The sequence below is a fragment of the Dromiciops gliroides genome, chromosome 4 (assembly GCF_019393635.1).
Source record: "Dromiciops gliroides isolate mDroGli1 chromosome 4, mDroGli1.pri, whole genome shotgun sequence".
Lineage (NCBI taxonomy): Eukaryota > Metazoa > Chordata > Mammalia > Microbiotheria > Microbiotheriidae > Dromiciops > Dromiciops gliroides.
The window spans coordinates 204,574,781-204,594,614 of NC_057864.1; positions in this window are offsets into that span (position 1 = coordinate 204,574,781).

The window sequence follows — 19,834 nt, forward strand, 5'->3', positions numbered from 1 at the left end:
ATCCTTTCTACAAATGAAGGGATTGGGACATGAGAGAGGAAATAATTCATTGGTTCATCTGCTCTAATTTAGCTTATCATGTCTTAATTTAAGTTCTAGGTAGTCCCCCAAATTTATGCCATACAGGTCAATGTACAGTTCCATTTTTAGCTTATAATTGTCTAAAATGATGTCATATACAATTCAGTGTTTGCTGAAGGGGAAATGTGAAACTACTATTTAAAGATTTTTCTCTATCCCTCACTTTAGCACTATTGTGTAAGCCACATTACTATGTTGAAAAGCCAGTTGGTAAAATACCATTTCTTGATTTAAAGCATTAAATGAATGGTTTTGTAACTCCTGTTGCCAACCCAGGGATTCCAATAATGCACAATAGACAGTCCCAAACCTCGAACGTAGTTAAATCATGCATTAAACTTCTCCTTTGCAGAAATCTTTGTTCATTGGTCATTCAATCTATGACTGTTATGCCTTTAAATGTGATATTGGATATGAGTTAATTCCTTCCCACTTAGGAAACACAGTTCCTATTTTCAACTCCTTAAAAAGCCCAGAAGCTTTATCATTGGCACTGAGCATGTAACATCTTAAATCATGGCATGAAATTGAGCTCCTTACTATAACAACTCGCCATGCATCAGTTTGGCTGGCACCACTTCTGCCTTTGGCATCATTTTTCAGTGGTCAATGTGCCAATAAGGCCTCAGCTCAGGTAACTCTTCAAACGAAAATCCTAATCAATTTAATATGATGGGCGACATCTTAACGGGGAGAGGAAAACAACAACAACAACAACAACTCTGAAAGCCTGTTTTAACATGTAGTGGAAAAAAAGCCACAGGGTGTTTCCGTCAGAAATCTTGGAAGTCATTCAATGAATGGAAGGAAAAGGATCTTAGATGGGAGAGGGAAGGGAGTAGGGACTGGGAAGTTTGCTTGAATCGTTCTTGGCCAAAGTCTGCTTCTAACTAAATGTTCATGGAACGGGTTTAGAGTTTCATACTTCTGTGGACAATTAGCTACACTTAATGTAAGTAACTTCAGAAGAAAACCCTTAGAAAGAATCCTTCCTTTTTTATTCCTTACCTGATCTCAATGACCATGTAATCACACTGATGGAGGGATGTGTGTGTATGTGTATGTTTGGGGCTGTGGAAAGAGTGTCATTTCATTTTGATTTCACCTATCCCATTTCATAAAACACCAAGTCCATGCCAAGGATACAAATGAGGAAAAGAAGTAGAAGAAAAAGAAAGAAAAAAATGTTTAGCTACATCATCTATATTCAGTGATAATCTTAAAATGGCTTTTCAAAGAGGAAAACAAAAATTCAAAAAAAAAAAAAAGAAAAATGGAAAAAAGAAAATGTCAATCCTAATTGTTTCAGACTTGTATTAATTTATTCACATCTATATGTATCATGTTAGAAAAGAACTGTGAAATTAATTTTTCTTTTCATCACTCAAAATATAGAACAAGTAGATGTCTTTTGCTAAATGGCGTACTTGTAAAACTCAAGAGAGAAAAATAATGTCTTTCTGATTCAGAGGTCAAAATAGAGACAGGTAGTTAACTGGCAGCCATAGATGGGTGAATAGTTTATCTACTGTATCTGATTCCCTGGCCTTTGGCCTACCCTAAACTCTCTAGACAGAGCTGAGAGACTCTCCACATAATTTCATCTGGGGCATGTTGGCAGTTTTGTGTCTTAAAGGCTCTCTGGGGGCACACTTTTAAAACCATAACTCAAGGAGGCATCTAGGTGGCACAGTGGATAAAGCACTGTCACTGTATTTAGGAGGACCTGAGTTCAAATTCGGCCACAGACACTTGACACTTACTAGCTGTGTGACCCTGGGCAAGTCACTTAACCCTCATTGCCCAAGAAAACAACAACAACAGCAACAACAACAAAACTATGTCCCTTCCCCAGCACTGCTACCTTTGTCCTTCAATAGTCACGAAACTTATACAATTAGAGAAAAGCAAAAATATTTATTGAAATCACATAGAATAGAAGCTATATTTTCCCCTATAAACCCAGGATATAGGTTTATGCATAAAATACAGAATAAGTTGAAAGAATAGACAAAAACATACAACACACTAGAAGAGAGGCATTGATATAAGAAAAAAAATCTGTGCAATATTCTTGATGTCATCTCACTTTCTTTTCATGTGGCGCCCCTTGTGTGCAGCAACTCTATGGTGCTGTATATTCTGCTGTGGCCTAGGCCTGCTCTTCTCCATAGAACACTTTGACTCTGTGGCTAGAGTGGTCTCTACTAGACATGGTACCTCCTATTGGAAAGGTTGTTCTGCTGCCCATTGCCTATGGGGCTAGGGGTGGGAGGGGGGAAGGGAAAAATCCCATAACCCAGATATATTCAAATGTTTGGCAAAGTATTATTTATGTTCAAGAACTGGGTTCTTGCTATATAGCTGATTATTTTCTCAATTGTCAGAGATAACTCTCTTTATGGAGCTTTTTTGTGCTTTTTAAAGTCACTAAGATTACTGATAATGCTTTACCTAGTTAACGTCTAGCTGCTCTATAATTTCTGCAAATTGATTATAAAGTGTCTTTGCACCTCCTAAAGGAGTAAAAATGTTTATGTGGCTCTTAGAATTTCCTTTACAGTGGCCCATCAGATCTTGGGAAGGAGTCAACAATTTAGTGGCACACACATTTCATTTGTGCATATTGTACATCATCTAGATTTCATCTATTCTTCTTATACTTCACAACATAATGAAGATTCAACTCATACTAGATGGTCAAGAATAGCGAGGCTTCAAATCACACCAGGTCAGCTAGGTGGCATACAGTATATTACATTGGGCCTGGAGTCAGGAAGACCTGAGTTTAAATTTGGCCTCAGATACTTACCAGATCTGTGATCTAGGCAAGCTACTTAAGCTTATTAGGCTCACTTTCCTCATCTATATAATGACCTGGAAGAGGAAATGGCAAACTACTCCAGTATCTCTGCCAAGAAAACCCCAAATGGGGTCATGAAGAGTCAGACACATCTGAAACAACTGAATAACAAAGGTCACAACAAAATTCAAATTCGTTATAATCTAGAAATGAATCAATCAGTCTATCAGTCCCCTTTCTATTTAAAGCCTTTCACAGTTGTGAATGAAATAACTCGAAGTCTGCAAGGGAAAGGATTTTAATACCTCATTGTCTCTGTTACCTGCCCTTTACATCCTGTAATTTCATCATGTGGGTTGGGGGATAGGGGTGGTAGTGGTGGTAGCAATTGATCATGAACTCCTACACTAGAGTAGAAAGAATGCTCCTTCATGCCTCTGGATTATATTTACTTTCTTCATTCCTAATATGATTTGCATGGAGAACTTTTCATTTAATAGTCCATCTGTTCTTACTGCTTATTCCCTCCTGGAAGTCAGATTTAGTGAAGGATGACTCTCCAAAGGTTCATAAGTTTGATTTGCATAAGCATTCAAAGTTGGGATCTTCATCAGTATCTCTTTGGTCTGGAAATCATGTTAGAAACATCATGAGACTGGGTTCCCAGGGGAAATTTCCAGGAATTCTTTACTTCAACCCAAGTAGAAATGAAGTTGAAGTAATTCTCTTATCTCTTGTTTGTCATGATTGATATTTTTACCCATTTGATTTTGTGGAAACTAAAATTATATGATATTATTTTTAAAATCAGTTTGACTTATTTATGTACTTCAGTTGACCAAATTCCTCGTATTGGTCTTAGGTAAAGTTTCAGATTTATTTTAATTTTGTTCAAGTGAAATCAAATTTTACATTGTTACAGAAAATAGCTATTGGAGAAAATAATAGCAATACTGTTACTATCAGGCATGCAGAAATTAATCCCTAAACAACTGGCTGATGTTCACAGTTGGGAAAAACAGTTTAAATTGTTTAAATTATTTGTCTTCAGCCTTATTTAGGATTGTCGAGAAACATTATTGAAAATACAGCTCTCCTTGGGCAAAATCCAAACATATTTGTAGAAGCTATTGTATAAACATAATTGCATTTACTATTGGTTACTAATGGTCTATACTCATGACAAAGTTTCATTCCTAAATAAACAATTAGCTTTATAAATAAGCATCCTTATAAACAGAAAGCTAATTCCTGAATTACAAATCATTTAACTAATGGGCCATAGTATATGTTCTGTAGAAGACCTACGTATTGCCCACTTAAACAAATAAATGCTTGAAAATAACAATGAATATGATTTACTTGGTTTTAAACAAAGGAATTTTGGCATTCCATGAGTATCATTACCAATGATTAGTGTGAGTTCCAATAAATCATTCAAGTTTTCCTTTTCTTTAGTTTTCTTCTTGTTAACTGAGAATAAAAATAGAGCCTAGTTTGACTGTCTATCTTAAGAAAATGTGAACAAAACTGATTGTTCACGTCAGAGTTTATTGCTTTTGGCCAAAGGTCATTTCAAATAGCATATGCAGTGTGATCTTCAGCAAAAATTAGAGGGAGTAAGTTTCTTAGAATGAAAACATTTAACACTTCAAAGATAATTTCACAAATGAATGACTGTATCAATTTAAATGTCATGTCTACAATCATTTTAGCTCTGATTTCTTAAGCAAGGAATAAAACTTATTAGGAACCTTACCAATATAGAAGTCACAGAAATTGGAAGTATTTTTGTTGTCTTTTAAATTTATGGAAATAGAGATTGGTATCTCAGAGCCAAGCCTCTGTGCTATGCCTTCTCCCCATGAGAAGAAGTTCAAGAATTTCTCTCTTGGTTTCCCTTCCCTAGCCCCTAAATAAACTATTATCTTATTCTACTTGGAAAAAAATACAGAAATAAATATTTGAGTTTCACATACTTTTTTTTTTTTTCACAACAGAGGAGCAAAATTTAGAATTACAGGACTGGCCTACAGGCCTCCTGGGCAAGGAGTCTCTGTTTTTCTCTAAACCAAATTGTGCCCATTATCAAATAATTAATTTCCTAATGAGGCTGTCTTTAGAATTAAGGTTGCAATGGGGAATAGGGAATGGGATTATATTTGCCCAGCCCTGTGATTCACCTATCTTTTATTTTCTTTAATTTTTTTTTTTTGGTGAGGCAATTGGGGTTAAGTGACTTGCCCAGGGTCACACAGCTAGTAAATGTCAAGCGTCTGAGGCTGGATTTGAGCTCAGGTCCTCCTGAATCCAGGTCGGTGCTCTATCCACTGTGCCACCTAGCTGCCCTATTTTCTTTAATTTTTAAAATGAGTTTTTATTGATAACTTTTGGTTTTATAACACCTACATTTCCAAATGTTGTTTTCTCTCTTAGTCCCAGACAGGCAGCCATCCCTTATAAGAAATAAAGAAAAAGGAACAAATCAAGTTCCATAAAGCTAACAAAATCCCAAAGTCTGTTATTATCCCCAACAAAAGAAAAGAAAGGAAAAGCAAAGAAGGAAAGGAGAGGTTCAGTCCTCCTTTAGCAGTAACAGTGAATGATCTCAGTATTCCCAAGGAGAATGTGCCTCTTATAGCCAGAGATGAAAGGAAATAGGTAATTTAACTTGGAATTGCCTGGAAGACATTCTCATCTGATTACAGATAAAAGAATATATGATTAACTTCCTCTAACAAATTAAATAAATGATATCAATTGTGTATTTATACAGCAAATGAAATAATAATAATGATACTAAACTTCCCAGATAAAATGCTAATTGCAGCTTCCTAAAATAGATTTACTTTAATATTTCCATTTATCCATTGTGAAGTAGCAGGTATTGGTCCAACAGTGTAGACTGGTAAATTTAAATGTTCTCCAAAAATTCTTACCCATGCATTTATGTAGAATAATAATAATATTTAGCATTTATATTTCAGAGTAACAGGCAAGTTAGGACTTGAAGATTGAACAGGGCAGACACTAATAGATTTTCATCAGTACAACTCATTGCTCAAAGCAAACACATTTTCAAGAACCTGAAAAAGTGACTCCACACATGGACATCAACAGTTGGTCAACAGAGAAATCAAATCGATTATATACTTTCCCGATAAAGATGGAGAAACTGTATACAGTCTGTTAAAATAAGACCTGAAGTTGACATGTCTCAGATCATGAGCTACTCATTGCAAATTTCAGACTTTGACTGGAGAGAGTAGGGGAAATCATTAGACCATATAGATATGATATAAATAGCATCCTTTTTAAATATGAAATAAAAGTGATGAATAAACTTAAGTGATTAGATCTGGTTGATAAGGTGCCTAAAGAACTATGGACAGAGGTTCACAATTTGTTGTATAGGAGACAACAACAAAAAACATTCCAAAGAAAAAGACGAGCAAAAAAGCAAAATAGCTGTCTAATGAGGCTTTACAAATAGCTGAAGAAAGAAGGAAAACAAAAGGAAAAGTACAAGGAGAAATATGTGCCCAACTGAGTACAAAGTTTTTGAGAATAACAAGGAGATACAAGAAAGTTTCTTAAATAGGCAATTCATAGAAATAGAAGAAAATAATATTAAGGGAAAGACAAGAGATCTCATAAAAAATAAGAGATATCAAGGAGATGCTTCATGCAAAAATGGGTATGATCAAAGACAAAAGTAACAGGGACTAGACAGAAGCAGAAGAGGTGGCAATAATACATGAAAGAACTATATAAGAATAATCTTAAAATCACTGATAATCATGAAGATGTGGTTACTTATCTAGTGTCAGACATCCTGGAGAATGAATCAAGTGGGCTTTAGGAAACATTGCTAACAATAAGGCTAGTGGAGGTGATGGAATTCTAGATGAGCTATCTAAAATCTTAAATGATGATGCTGATAAAGTATGGCACTAAATATGTCAGAAAAATTGGAAGATTCAAAAGTGGCCAATGAATTTGAAAAAAATTAGTTGATGTCACCATCCTAAAGGAAGGCAATACCAAGGAATTTTAAAACTATTGAACAATTGTGCCCATTTCACATACCAACAAGGTTATGCTCAAGATCCTTCAAGGTAGTCTTTAGCAATATGTGAACCAAGAATTACCAGAAGAGCCGGTTGGTTCTTTTTTTTTTTTTTTTTTTTTTTTGCTGGGCAATGGGGGTTAAGTGACTTGCCCAGGGTCACACAGCTAGTCAGTGTTAAGTGTCTGAGGCAAGATTTGAACTCAGGTCCTCCTGAATCCAGGGCCAGTGCTCTATCTACTGTGCCACCTAGCTGCCCCAAGTTGGTTGGTTCTTGAAGAGGCAAAGGAACTAGGGATCAAATTCCCAACATTCACTGGATTATGGAAAAAGCAAAGGAATTCCAGAATGACATCTATTTCTCTTTCATTGGCTACATTAAAGCCTGAGACTGTGTGGATCACAACAAAATATGACAAGTACTCAAAGAGATCATATTACATGTCTCATGAAGTAGTCAAAAAGCAATAGTTAAAACTGAATTTGGTTGGGGCAGCTAGGTGGCGCAGTGGATAAAAGCATTGGCCTTGGATTCAGGAGTACCTGAGTTCAAACCTGGCCTCAGACACTTGACACTTACTAGCTGTGTGACCCCGGGCAAGTCACTTAACCCCCATTGCCCAGCAAAAAAAAAAACAAAAAAAAAAAACTGAATTTGGAACAACTGATTGGTTTAATATTCAGAAAGGAGTATGACCAGGCTGTGTATTGTTACCTTGTTATTTAACTTCTATGCAAAGTTAATAATGCAAAATGCAAGGATGGATGAATCAAAAGACAGAATCAAATTTGTTGGGAGAAATATCAATGATCTCTAATAGGTAGATGATACCACTCAGATGGCAGAGGAAAGAAGAATTAAGAACCTTCTTGATTAGGATGAAAGAGGATAATATAAAAACTAACTTGAAGATTAACATTAAAACAAACAAAATGAACAAACTGGCCTTAGCAACTGGTGCCATCACTTCCTGAAAAATAGAGAGAGAAGAAAAGGAAGAAAGAGTTTACATTCTAGGGCTCAAAGATCACTGAAGACAGCCACTATAGCCATGAAATTAAAATAGACTGGCTCCTTGTCAGTAAAACTATGTCATATTTGGGTAACATATTAAAAAGAAGAGATATTAGGGGTGGAGCCAAGATGGTAGAAGAAAGGCTGTGACTCTCAGCACACCTGACAAATACATCCATATACCTCAAAAAAAAAATTCCAAAAGACAACTCCTGCAGTAGCAAAACCCACAAAAGAACAGAGTGAGACCATTTTTCAGTCAAAGATGGCTTAAATAGGCAGCAGGGATCATCTGCTATACTAGGGTGAGAGAGGAGCTCAGTGCATGGCACAGATCCAGCCCCAGGCAGTCCATGCCTCTGGAGCCTTGTATTCTTCAGCATCAACAGCTTCTTCAGAAATTGGGCTCACAGACCAGTGAGGGGGTCCAGTGGTTGGCCAAGGAGAGATACTATGGGGTCTCTGCTGGAGCAGAGGCGAGAGTGCTGTGGTGTTACTCAGGAAGCAGACTTGAGTGGTAGTGGCCCAATGGGGAAGGGGCACAGGCATGCCAAGCCTTTAACCAGAGAGAATCAGATTTCAATCAGATTTCTGCTTCTGGGTTAAAGAGAAAGCATACTGTGGTTACTGACAGGCCAGGCAGGTTGAGAACAAGCCTAATTGTATCATCTGGGACCCTTTGTAGCTTGGGACAGTGCATACTGGAAACAGCACTACATGTTAAGAAGGAGTTAAAAGCCAAGAAAGAAGCAGCCAAGATGTGTAGGGAGAGAATATCAATGCAAAAACCTTAAATAAAATATTAGCAAGGAGATTACAGCAAGTGATCACCAGGATAATACACTATGACCAGGTGGGGTTTATACCAGGAATGCAACACTGGTTCAACATTAGGAAAACTATTGACATAATCAACCACATCAATAAGAAAACTAACCAAAATCATATGATTATCTCAATAGATGCAGAGAAAGCTTTTGACAAAATAAAGCACCCATTCTTAATAAAAACACTAGAGAGTTTAGGAAAAGGTGGAGCTTTCCTTAAAATAATAAGCAGGGGCAGCTAAGTGGTGCAGTAGATAAAGCACCGACCTTGGATTCAGGAGGACCTGAGTTCAAATCTGACTTCAGACACTTGATACTTACTAGCTGTGTGACTCTGGGCAAGTCACTTAACCCCAACTGCCTCACCAAAAAAAAAAAAAATAGAAAAGAAAGAATTAAAGAAAGAAAGAAAGAAAGAAAGAAAGAAAGAAAGAAAGAAAGAAAGAAAGAAAGAAACGAAGGAAGGAAGGAAGGAAGGAAGGAAGGAAGGAAGGAAGGAAGGAAGGAAGGAAGAAAGAAAGAAAGAAAGAAAGAAAGAAAGAAAGAAAGAAAGAAAGAAAGAAAGAAAGAAAGAAGGAAAGAATAATAAGCAGTATCTACCTAAAACCATCAGCAAAATTATATATAATTGGGGTAAGTTAGAGGCATTCCCAATAAGATCAGGGGTGAAACGGATGTCTATTATCACTTCTATTATTTAATATTGTACTAGAACTATTAGCTTTAGCAATAAGAGAAGAAAAAAGGAATTAAAGGAATTAGAATCAGCAAAGAAGTAAAAAAAAACTTTCACTCTTTGCAGATGATATGATGGTATACTTAGAGAATCATAAAGAACCAACTAAAAATTATTGAAACAATTAAAACTTTAGCAAAGTGGCAAATATAAAATAAACCCACATAAATCATCTGCATTTCTATATATGACCAACAAACCTCAGCAGCAAGAGATAGAAAGAGAAATTCCATTTAAAATAATGATAGACAATATAAAATACTTGGGAATCTACCTGTCAAGACAAACCCAGGAATTCTATGAACACAATAAAAACACTTATCACACAAATAAAATCAGGTCTCTATAATTGGAAACACATCAATTGCTCATGGATAGGCCAAAGGTAATATAATAAAAATGACAATTCTACCTAAATTAATTTACCTATTCAGTGCCATACCAATCAGACTACCTAAAATTTATTTTATAGAGTTAGAAAAAATAATAACAAAATTCATCTGGAAAAACAAAAAGTCAAGAATATAAAGGAAACTAATGAAAAAAATACACAGGAAGGTGGGCTAGCTGTACCAAATTTGAAGCTATACTATACAGCAGCAGTCATCAAAACTATTTGGTACTGTCTAAGAAATAGAGTGGAGGGTTAATGGAATAGGTTAGACACAATAGACACAGTAGTAAATGATTATAGTAATCTATTATTTGGTAAGCCAAAGACTCCAGCTTCTGGGATAGGACCTCAATATTTGACAAAAAATGATGGGAAAACTGGAAGATAATATGGGAGAACTTAGGCATAGACCAACATCTTACACCTTTTACAGAAAGAAGGTCAAAATGGGTACATGATTTAGACATAAAGGGTGATACCATAGATAAATTAGGAGAGGAGGGAATAATTTAACTCTCAGACCTATGGAGAGGAAAACAATTTATGTCCAAACAAGAGATAGAGAATATTATGAAATGAAAGATGGAAAACTATGATTATATTAAACTAAAAAGATTTTGTACAAACAGAAGTAATGCAGCCAAAATTAGAATGGAGGTAGAAATCTGGGAAACAAATGTTACAGGCAGTATTCTTGATAAGGGATTCATTTCTTATATATATATATATATATATATATATATATATATATATATATATATATATATATATATATATATATATATATATATATATATATATATTCTTATGAATTTGGTTTTGTTCCATATATGGAACAAAACCAAATTCATAAGAATGTAAGTCATTCCCCAATTGAGAAATGGTCAAAGTATATGAACAGGCAGTTTTCTGATGAAGAAATCAAAGCTATCTATCCCCATATGAAAAAATGCTCTAAATCACTATTGATTAGAGAAATGCAAATTAAAACAACTCTGATCACCTCCAGTACAATCATATACCAAAGCTTTTTCCATCATTCCTCAATTGAGGGACATTCCTTTGATTCTCAATTGTTAGCCTCCACCAAGAGTTGCTATAAATATTTTTGTACAATTTTTTCCCCTTTTCTCTTTTTCATGTTTACTATTGTTAACTGTTTCCCTTCCATCCTATTCCCTCCCCCATGATATTTATTCTATTATCCATCTTCTTTCATCCTATCACTCTTCAAAAGAGATTTGCTTCTGTCTGTCCCCTCCCCCACTCTGCCCTTCCTTCTTTCGCCCCTCTATCTTTATCCCCTTCCCTTCCTATTTTCCTGCAGGGTTAGAGAGATTAGTCCACCAAATTGAGTGTGTACATTATTCCCTCCTTGAGCCAATTCTAATGAGATTGAAGTCTTTGAGCCAATTCTGATGAGTGTTAGGCTCATTTACTGCCCAGATTAAATAGATTACTCTACCAAGTTGGGTGTGTATGTTAATCCCTCCTTGAGGCAGGTCTGATGAGTTTAAGGTCTTTGAGCCTTTTCTGATGAGTGTAAAATTCATTTACTGCCCTGTTCTTCTTCCATCTCTTCCCAAACTCTACAAGCCTTTTCCTGTTTCTTTGATGTAGGATTTCACCTCTGCCCTTCCCCCTCCCCCAGAGAATTCCCTTCACCCCTCAATTTAACCCTAAAGACGTCATCACCTAACTAAGTGACACAGTGGACAAAGCATCAACCCTGGACCCAGGGGGATCCCAGCCCAACCCGGCCTCAGACACAAGACAGTCACCCACTGTATGACCCCAGGGATGTCCCCCAGCTACAATTTTTTATGGTTCTCTAGGGTCTTGAATTTGAAAGTCAAATGTGCCATTCAGTTCAGGTCTTTTCATCACAAATATCTGAAAGTCTTCTTTTTCATTACAGTCCCATTTTTCCTCTGAAAGATTATGCTGAGTTTTGCTGGGTAGGTGATTCTTGGTTGTAATCCCATTTCCTTTGCCCTTTGGAATATCATATTCCATGCCCTCTGGTCCTTTAATGTAGAAGCTGCTAGATCTTGTGCTATCCTGACTGGGGCTCCACAGTACTTGAATTCTTTCTTTTCAGCAGCTTGCAATATTTGCTCCTTGACCTGAGAGCTCTGGAATTTGGCTATAATATTCCTAGGAGTTTTCCTTTTGGGATCTCTTTGTGGAGGTGATCAGTGAATTCTTTCAATTTCTATTTTAGCTTCTTCTTCTAGAATTTCAGGGCAACTTTCCCTGAGAATATCTTGGAAGATGATGTCTAAGCTCTTTCCTTGATCATGGTTTTCAGGTAGACCAATAATTTTCAAATTATCTTTCCTGGACCTATTTTCCAGGTCAGCAGTTTTTCCCAGAAGATATTTCACATTGCCCTCTATTTTTTTATTCATTTGGATTTGCTTTATTGTGTCTTGGTTCTCATAAAGTCACTGGCTTCCATTTGTTTAATCCTCATTCTTAGGCAATTATTTTCATTGGAGAGCTTTTGTAACCTCCTTTTCCATTTGGCCAATTTGACTTTTTAAGCTGTTGACTTTTTTCGCATGTCTTTCCTGCATCACCCTCATTTCCCTTTCCATTTTTTCCTCTACCTCTCTAACTTTATCTTCAAAGTCCTTTTTGAGCACCTCTATGGCCTGAGACAAATTAATATTTTTCTTGGCAGCTTTAGATATAGGAATCCTGATGTTGACATCTTCCCCTGAGGGTGCACGTCCATCTTCCTTGTCACTGAAGAAACTTTCTATGGTCCTCACTTTTCTCTGTCTTCTGTCTTTTAGCTCCTTAAAGTGGGCCACTGTTTCCAGGCTGCAGTATCCCAAGATTAAGAAGTCCCAGGTGGTATGATTTAAGGAGAATCAGGTTCTTCACTCACTTGGCCTGTTCCCTGGTCCTTAGATGACCCCAGACCAACTTGCTAATCAACCAGCTTTGTGTGTTGTGGTTGTTAGCTCTGACAAGCCTGTGCCCCTACCCTACCTGGGCCACTGCTATTGGAGCCTACCTCCTGGTTCTCAACAGGGGTGTAAAATCCAAGTTCTGCCTTAGCCCCAGCATAGTCCCCTGTAGTCTCCCCCCGGCCCAGGGCTCAGCCCACTCACCAGACTGTGAGCTTAGTTCCAGACAACACTGGTGCTTCAGCTAATTTCAGAGGCTCTGGGGGTCTCCTTCTCTGGTGAGGCCTTCCTGTAACTGGATCTGTGTGAGGGTGACTGTGGGTTTGGGCTTGACTTCTGTATTAGCACAGCACCTCCCTCCTTCTGACGTTCTAAGCCATTCTTCATTAGAAGATGATTTCAGCACATTCTTATGTGAGTTTTGCTGCTCTGGGCATTTTCCTATGGCATTATTTGGATGTTTTTTTGAGCAATAGTCCAAGACAATTTCAAAGAACTGTGGATTAGAAATGCAGATTGAACCCTACTGTTTCTACTTTTTGGCTATTTTTTTCCCTTCTTTTTGAGGTTTTCCCCTGTTTCTTCTTTCACAAGATGAGTAATGCGCAAATATTTTCAATATGATTGCACATATATAAGCTATATCAGATTGCTTTACATCTTGGGGATGGGGTAAGGAAGGGAGGTTGGGAGAAAAATTTGAAATTAAACTTTCTACAAAAAATGTTTAACACTATCCTTATATAAATGGAAATAATGAAATACTTTAAAAGATGAAAGAAAAGAAAGAAGGAAGGAAGGAAGGAAGAAAAACCCAAACACTTCTGAGGAGGGATAGGGTGGAAAACAATAGAAAATAGAGTAAATATCAAGAGGAGGGAATAGGATGGAGGGTAATACAGTTAGCAATTGTAATTGTAGAAGAAATAATGAGCAGAATGCTATTAAAAGGAACATATAAAAATGTAAACCATCAACAGAGAAAGAACTGATGGTATCTGAATACAGATTGAAGTATAATTTTATTTGTTAGTTCCTCTTTATAAAGTTATTTTGTCTGTTTTCTTTCACAATCTGGCTAATGTGAAGATGTTTTACATGACTGCACATGTATAACTTATATTTAATTGCTTGATTTCTTAGGGAGGGGTAAGGAGGGAGAAAGGAAGAAATTTTGGAATACAAAGTTTAAAAATATCAAAGTGAAGAAAAAAATTTTATTTACATGTAAGTTGGGGAAAATTGGAAATAAATAGAATAAGGAAAAAGATTTTTAAAAAAGAGAAGAAGAGATATCACCTTGCTAATACAGGTCTGTATAGTCAAACCCATGTTTTCGCCCATATCAATCTGTAGCTGTGAGAGCTAGATTATAAGGGAAGTTGGGCATTACAGAATCGATGCTTCAGAACTATGGTGTTGATTGGGGCAGCTAGGTGGTACAGTGAATAAAGCATGGGTCCTGGATTTACAGGACCTGAATTCAAATATGGCCTCAGACACTTGACACTTACTAGCTGTCTGACCCTGGGCAAATCACTTAACCCTCATTGTCCCACCATAATAAAATAAAATAAAGAATTATGATATTCAAGAAGAATTGAGGCTCTTGTAAACATCATGGAGATCAAATCAGTCAATACTTACAGAAATTAATTCAAGCTTTTCATTAGAAGGTCAAATATAGAAGTTGGTGCTTAAATATTTTGGCCACATGATGAGAAGATGGAACTCATTGGAAAAGATTCCAGTGTTGGGAAAGATTGAAGGCAAAAGGTACAGGGAAAGGCAGAGTATGAGATGTATAGATATGTCATGAAAGCAATGAATATGAACTTGGAAAGATTTTGAGAGACAGAGCATAAAAGGAATTGGCAGGCTATGGTCAATGGGGTAAGGAAGAGTCAGACAAGAATGAATAACAAAGGGTATTCATATAGTGTTATATAGTATTTTGTACCTTGAATGGGATAATTGGTACTTAGAAACTAATTCAGAAAAGGTAAATCTGTGTAAAGTTTGATTTCTTTATGGATCCTTTCCTCTCCCCATTTTTGATCCTTTACATTAATAATCCTGCTATTAAATGTTTTGTATTGAGGAAGACTTAAGTCTGATAATAATTAATGATACACAAAAGGTGTTTTAGTAAACACTTGAATTTGGATAAGGGACAATATAAAAGATATAAAGGGTGTTTGTGTAACTGTCAGCCATAGGCACAAAATGTTTGCACTGAGATTCTCCTTATCCATAGCTTTGCTAGGCCAATAGAATCAAAGGCCTTCCCAAGCTAGAGATGGACTGAGTACTTCTCAGTACACATACAGAGGATTAGGTTATATCTTAATAACTTTTATTCAAAACGCAAAAGAAAAAAAGCAAAAACTGTGTAATTATTTAGTCTACCTGCACAAAAGTCCATGAAATACTAAAAATTTTTTAAAATCATTTAAAGAAAATAAATTGTCCCAGGAACATTTTGCTTTTAACTCTACAACACAAAGTATAAGCAAAAAGACAATAACTACTACATATTATTGCAGATTGAAAAAAAAGTTATCATTTGCTAGGGCCCGTTTTTGTGGGTCATATCCTCTACTACATGAAATATTATTTCAGATCAGTGCAGAACTATTGTAAAATATTAAACTTGGATTGAAAGAATTGAGTGGAAGTGGGGTGTTACTTAAATTTGAAGAAGGATATTCCATAGAATTTTAAGGCATTGAATATTTGCATCACACAAATTTAGTAAAGATAATATTTATGTTTGGAATGATTTTGAAAAAGAGATGAACATACTCTAATTAGAATTTTGTAAAGCTTTTCTTGAGTTTGATGGTATGAATTTAAGTAATAGACTCAGACTACAAAAATAGAGGAATTTTTAAAAAAACAAGTTATGTGCTATGGCCATCATGAATGAAGACATTTTCCCAAATGTTTGATAGTATGCAGACATTTCAGGACCCATGCCCAACAATGTGTTCTACAGCCATTGCCTTAGTAAAGACCATGTGAAGAAATGTGAAATTATCTAGGAATAATTGGAAGAAGAACCATCAAATATTTTTATAGCGATAGAGACTTGAGAAAACTATTGAAGATTTGTGGGTTAGAAAATTATACTGATATTTGGCAGGCATGTGCAATAGAAAACTTGAACACCTTATCACCCAGTTAAAATAACAAATATAAAATATATGTCATGGGATTTGAAACACAAAAATATACCCGAAATCTTGATACCTGTAATCAACAAGTGAAAGTCACAAGTTTAAGATTATACAAGGAGTCAAAAGAAAACAAAGAGCAAAATAAACAATTGATTCAATAAAAATATGTTATAAAACCTTTAAGAAACAAGATAATGAAAGGAAACAAAGATTTCCCCAAAGAAGAAGTTACAAATTTTTTGTCATACCTGTTTGACTATCTACAATTGTACTCTTCTGAACATATTTTCAGTGAGTATATAGAAAATAAACTTGTGTCCTGATATTCAATTATATGAAGGCAGGTTTTTACACAGTTATATAAGTCTTCAAATATTAAATATAAAAAGCAAATTCTTTCTTATACTGTGTCCATTTGAACCCCACCAAAAACAACAATAATAACAACACAACAACAACAAACAAATGAAACAAAAGTTAAGAATGTGATAGGATAAATAATTACTGACATTTAAATAGAGCTTTAAGGTTTGCAGCATACTTTACATGCATTATCTCATTTGATTTTCACAAAAATCTTATAAGACGAATGTTTTTGCTATTATTATACCAATTTACTTGTTGAAGTGTCACATCTCTAGCAAGTATCAGAGAAGGATTGAAACCAAGGTCTTTTTTTCTCCAAGTCCAATGCTTTATCCACTATCCATAGTCCTCAAAAAACCAGCATCTTTCTGTCAGGCATAAAACATATGAGATGAAGCTAAAATAGATATCTGAACAATAATATATGGGAATGAAAGATCAAAGAAACATTTAGGTTTCTCACAAAGTTTTCTGATGAATGGGAACCTCTTTTTGCAGTAAAAAGTGTGATGATAGAAAAATAACTCCCATTGGATGCAGAAGCTAAGTAGTCTTCTATCAAGTAGAGTGAGCAAATGAAGAAAATCAAACTTTGTTCCTATTCAAGGGGGGAGCAACAAAAGATGGATTATAAAAAAGTAAATAATTTAGTGAATGAGCCATTTACTTCCTGCTTTATACCATGAATAATACTTTGAGAGATCTGGTATAGATTCTTGTTTGAGATCAAAACTTAATACGAGTACTGATATTCTTAAAGACTTTTCTTCTACCGGTTCTATTTTTCTTTGTGTTCATCAGCATATCCAATGTTTAGTGTGAGCATTCAAGGTCCCAGAGTCATTCATAGCCCCAATTAGAATTAGTTAAGGAAATTCAGAAATTCTTTCAGAAAGACCTAAAATCTGGGAGAGGAATCATCTCTGGGAGTTGGAATGGAAGTGCATTCCTTGTTCAGATGCCATTTGTTGTAAGAATACATTTTATTACCTTATTAAGTATGTAGAAGTATGTGTCAACTTAGTATTACTAACTTTATTTTGTTTAAAGTCTCCATTTTGTGATTGAGTTATTTTGTGTGATTTGTTTTTTCAATAATCATATAAGCACTTGTGTGATAGGATGTATTAAGCAATATTTATATATTCTAAAACAACTTATAAACATCTATGGACTCTGATAAGAGTGACCACCAATGAGAAATTGTCATCAACAACTTCATCCGTCATTTATTTAGCAAACTATCTTTTGGATTATGGGTAAACAACTTAGGAAGACCTAGTGCTAGAATTATATTATAAAAAACAAACAAATAAAAAACATAGGCCTTAGCCATTAACCTCTTCCTAGGTCAAGCTTGGCATTGATTTGTGTTGCCCACAGTTGAGATTGGAGCTAATAAATGTTTTCCTTGAGGGTAGCTGTAATTGATTGACAGAGATTTATCAGATGACCACCTTCGGAGATTACAGGTGATTTCTGGCTGAGCAGAAAGGGAATCTGTTTATGAGTTCAGTATGAAAGAAGCTTATTGGAACTTGGATGACTCAGGTGGGTGGTTTGTTCTTATTGTTTGCACCATATTATAATGAAGTTTTGTTTCATGCAATGAAATGTATAAATTTTATTAGTATTTCCAGCTTCCTACTTTTTATCCTATGTGACTTGGCTCTAAGTGTGTACTTGGTGTTATGCCATTACAACTAGAGGCAAGGTTGTGCTTGAGTCACCTCTATGAGCTCAGAAGAGCAGATTGATAAATATTCAATGTGAGCATTTATATCTTTGCAAACAGTAAATGCTACAAATCATGGACAGATTGATTGTTTTATATATTGTTTATAGACTTAAGCAGGAAATGGAGGAAATAGTAATACAGATTAAAATTAAAAGTGTGTTAAAAAAGTTATCATCTGCTGGGAACTGTTTTTTTGTTTTGTTTTGTTTTGTTTTACCTTCCAAATAGCTGGCTGCAAAACATTTAACAGGACACCACTACCTAAGGGGAAAACAAATGTAATTGTAAAAGTGTTTGAGTCTTCCAATAATCTTTCTAAAATAAGACTACCTCATCTTGAAGGCTAAAAGTTTGATTTCGTCTCTAACCAAACACAGGTAAGCTTTAGACAGGAGTTAATAAATAAAAGGTTGGGGCAACTAGATGGCACAGTGGATAGAGCACTGGCCCTGGATTCAGGAGTACCTGAGTTCAAATCCGGCCTCAAACACTTAACACGTACCAGCTGTGTGACCCTGGGCAAGTCATTTAACCCCAATCGCCTCACTAAAAAAAATAAATAAACAAACAAACAAACAAATAAATAAAAGGTTGGGGGAAGTAGGGAAGAGCAGTTAATTAATATACATATGAGGATGAGAGAGACAGAGAGACAGAGACAGAGACAGAGAGAGAGAGAGAGAAAGAGAGAAGACAGTTAACACTTCATTCATTCAATCAATAATAATTTATTCAATATGTACTATGTACTGTGCACTATGCTAAGTGCTGAAAATACAAAAAGAGACATAATAAAAGAAAAATCAAAACAGTCTTTGCCCTAAAGGAGTTTATAATTTATTAGAAGAAATAACATGCAAAAAATGTAAACAAAGAAAGCTATACGGGGGCAGCTAGGTGGCACAGTGGATAGATCACTGACCTTGGATTTAGGAAGACCTGAGTTCAGCTTCAGCCTTAGACACTTGACACTAACTAGCTGTGTGACCCTGGGCAAGTCACTTAACCCTCACTGCCCCACCCCCAAAAAAGAAAAGCTATGCAAAGGATAAATAGGAAATAATTGAAAGCAGAAAGGCAACAGTATCAAGAGAGTTTAGGAAAGATTTTCTGTAGAATGTGGATCTTAGTTGAAACTTACAGGAAGCCAGGGAGTTCAATAGTGAAAGCAAAGGAGGGAGAGCATTCCAGGAATGGAGGACATCCAGAGAAACTGCCTAGAGTCAAAAGATGAAATTACTTATTCATGGAATAATTAAGAGGCCACTGTCATTGGATGGAATCATACATGTTGGGGAGTAAGGTATAGGAAGACTGAAAAAGTATGTTATAAAGGAGGCAATAGGAAGCTACTGGAATTTCTTTAGTAGAGTGGTGAGATGCTCTGACCTGCACTTTAGCAAAATCACATTAGTTGCTGAATGGAGAATGGATTGGAGTGGGAAGAGACTTGAGGCATCTAGACGTACCAGGAAACTAATGCAATAGTCCAGGAGTGAGATGATGAGGGTCTACACCAGGGTAGTAACAGTGTCAGAGGAAGGAAAGGGGTATATTTGAAAAATATTGCATAGATAAAATTGTCAGGCTTTGAAAACACCTTGGGATTGTGGTGAGAAATAATGAAGAATCCAGTATGACTCTTAGCTTGTGAACGTGAGGGTCCTGGAAGATGTAGTGCCCTCTATAGTAAAAAGGAAAAAGGATA